Source organism: Drosophila nasuta, chromosome X, assembly GCF_023558535.2.
Source record: "Drosophila nasuta strain 15112-1781.00 chromosome X, ASM2355853v1, whole genome shotgun sequence".
NCBI classification, from domain to species: domain Eukaryota; kingdom Metazoa; phylum Arthropoda; class Insecta; order Diptera; family Drosophilidae; genus Drosophila; species Drosophila nasuta.
The window spans coordinates 11734768-11738235 of NC_083459.1; the positions used below are offsets into that span (position 1 = coordinate 11734768).

Genomic DNA, 3468 nt, shown 5'->3' on the forward strand with positions numbered 1-3468 from the left:
CGAAATGAACAACAGCCAAATTCATTGAATACATATAAAGTTTATTGGCTTTTGATCCCAACGCATTATTGTTGGGGTGGGTAATGGTTGCGTGTTGTTGTTGTTGCTGTTGTTGCTGTTATTGCTGTGGCTGTTGTTGTTGCTGTTTGCGCAATACAATTCATCGCTGGTGCTTTGACTGCTCATAATGCATACGTAACGGTATCGACAGGAAGTTGTTGTCTCTCCATCGATATTGCTGCTGTTGCTCTGGTTGCTGCTGTGCTGCTGCTGCTGCGACAGGAGCTGCAGCTTGAAGGAGTTCATTCAAAGCCGGGTTGGCGCCAGTTTTCCGAGACAGACAATCAGTCGATGGCACTTTTGTTGTTTTTGTTAATGTTTATGACTACTGAGGTCATCGTTGTTTACACTTTCGCGTGGATTCGGATTCGGATTCGGATTCGGACTCGGACTCGTCACGTGATGTGATTGCTGCTCAAAATTCTTGAGAATTTTCGAATAAATATAAATATTTTCAATTGCCTTCAATTAATTACCTAATCAACTTAAGCGTGCCGCGAACTCATTTGGCATGTCAATATTTCCATTTCCGATTAAGGAACACAAATGCTGCAATGTTAATTATTTTTATCATTTATAAATATGATAGTAAAAAATATATCAAAATATATATTATCTCAGGATTTTTTTAGTATTTTTAAGCTTACCTCTTCTTTTTTGAATAAAAGTATTTTTCATATTTTTGGCACACAAAATAATTCTGCAAAATTAATCGAATTTAAAAAAAAAAATAGATATTAAAATATGTAAGAATGTATCTTCATTTAGCTTATTAGTTTTAGAATACTTTTTTTACTTATGCCAATATTACATTTTTCATATTTACGGAACTCAAAATAAACTTTTTCTTTAATAGTGTTTCCTTAATTTAAGCTTTTCTTTGACAAAATAAAACAAATATCAATACTAAGCACTAATCAAATTACTAATATTATGTACAATACTGAATACAATACAATACTGAAATATGTAAGTGCAATATGTATATCATATAATTAGTCTCTATTTTTGTAGAATATATGAAATGAAATGTTATCACGTTTTATTTTCAATTTAATTTTTGAATATCAAATTTACTGCTTTGCTTTGCAATGGTGATTTCATTACTTTTGTTAACTCTTTAAATTAATTAATTAACTCGCTATTGACCATTTTTTTAATGGTTTTCGATTAATTTTTTCAAGTTTTTGATATATTGACATATATTTTGATATAGTTTGTTGAAGTGTATAAAAATGTATAGAAATGCATAAAGTCTTATAATATGAAATCATTTCAAATTGTCTATAAGTGATTTAAATTTAAATTCGTAATTAATTTATGAGTATTTCAAGTAAAAACTATTATAATTTAAAATAGTTTCATAATAGTATTTTCTAATTTCAGCTATGCTCCGAACTATCAACAAATTGTCAACGAATTTTGCATAAGATTTCCTGTTCAATTTTAAGTCGGGCAATTTTTAAGTAGTTCCTATAGAAATGAAAGCAATTTTAAAAATTTGTATAACTTAACGTTTTTTGAATTTGAATTCAATTCGCAAGATATCAACTAATTTTGTTTAAGAAGTCAAATTAAGTAAGATTTTATAAGTATTCGATTTAGAAGATGCGATTAAGATAAGAGACATCGAATCATTTGTATTCAATTAGAGCTGTAGCAATGAAACTAATTGAATTTAATTAGCTGCAATAGTTAGTTGCTGTCATTATTTGGCCTGTCGCATCAAATTCTTTTGCTTCGATGCTGCCGCTGTTCCTGTTGCTGTTGTTGCTGTTGCTGCTGCTGCTGCTGGGAGCGGTTATTGGGAATTCCGCTGTCAAGCTGTTGCTGCTGGCGTCGTTCGTTGCCAGCAACATTAAGAGCAACAGCAATGACAACAGCAACGACAACGACAACGGCAGCTTCAAGTCTTCGCCGCTGAGTTTTGTGCGTGTGTGTGAAGTTTTCTGGTTTGGCAGCTGCTTCTTGGCTCACACATACACCAACACACACACACAGTCCACAGGTAAGCACACACTCGCTTGCTCGGCTAACACAGACAGTGGTATACAAACGGCACGTCGTTGTATATGTAGGTCTACGTCCGATTTTACTTTCACTTTTAAAGGTTTACGAACTTTTCTGTTTACAAGTCAACGCTGCTGCCGGCAGCAGTCGCGCAGCAGCGGCAGCAGAGACAGCGACAGCAACAGCAACAGCAACAGCAACGTCGACGTCGCGCATTTCAAATGCTTCTCACACACTGAAAAGGCAGAAAGGCAGGCGGTAGTCAGGTTGGTCAGCCAGGCGACGCATCAGACGGAAGATACGAAAGAGATGGAGAGACAGAGAGAGAGAGAGAGAGAGAGAGGGGAAGAGGAAGAGAGAGAAAGAGAGGGAGACGAGACTAATGGACGGACAGATAGTGAGATAAACAGATAAATAGACAGAGGGACAGACAAACAAACTACGGACAGACAGACAGACAGACAGACAGACAGACAGACAGACAGACAGAGCTTTGCGCACTCATTGCTCGTACTCAGCTGGCTTGGTCCCACAGTCGCACAGTGGTACAAGCTTGGCGCAAAACTGCGCTCAGCTGATTTTTGCTTCGATTGCGAAGTCTGTGAACCACAGTGAATGCTCCTCGAGTTGCGTTGTTGAGTCACGCCTTGTTGCTGTTGCTGTTATTGTTGTTGTTGTTGCTTGTTGTGGCGCATAAGGAAGTCAGTCGCATGTGCTCAACTTCCTTGACATTGAAGCAGCGACAACAGCAGCGAATGTAAATGAACGGCAAGGATTTTTGCGGCTGCCAAAAGCGATTGCTGTTGCTGTTGCCGTTGCCTCGGAAGTTACAGCAGCAGCAGCCGCAGCAGCACCAGCAGCAGCAGAGACAGCAGCGTCGAAAGCGCTGCCAGCAACAGCAGCAGCAGCAGCAGCAACAAACATATAAGTATGTGTGTGTGCTTTTTAGTCGGTCGGTCATTGACCGTTGCAGCTGAGACGCATTGACGCCGCTTCCATTGGCATGGCCGTTGAGGCAGCTATGGTTGTTGTTGTTGTTTTGGTTGCTGCTGCAGTTCGTGTTGCCGATGCTGCTTTTGCTGCTGTTGTTGTTGTTGTTGTTGTTGTCATTGCTGTTATCCTGGCAATACATTGCAAAAGCTTAGCATGACTGATAAAAATGGGGGAAGAGAGAATTCGCGGGAGTGTGTGTGAGAGAGAGAGAGAGAGAGAGAGCTACAGAGGCAGCTCGAATAGAGAGCGAGCGAGAGAGAGTCTAAGTTTGACGTCGTCATCGTTAGCTGTTGCTGTTGTTACCGCTGCTGCTGCTGTTGCTGTTGCTGCTGCTGCGGCTGCGTCGTCTACCCAACTCGTTGGACAAGTTGACGGCCTACGTGAGTGGCGCGTTATGTGCATTGA

At 39.6% G+C, this 3468-nt stretch overlaps 1 long non-coding RNA gene across 1 annotated transcript; it reads right to left on the reverse strand.

Annotated features, from left to right (window-relative positions):
• Positions 1-424: 424 nt before the first annotated feature.
• LOC132797326 (uncharacterized) lies at positions 425-745 on the reverse strand. The gene is made up of 3 exons (XR_009633650.1): positions 708-745; positions 537-609; positions 425-483 (listed from the first exon to the last, which is right to left on the reverse strand). It is a non-coding gene; the product is annotated as an uncharacterized LOC132797326 (long non-coding RNA).
• Between the last annotated feature and the right edge of the window lie 2723 nt (positions 746-3468).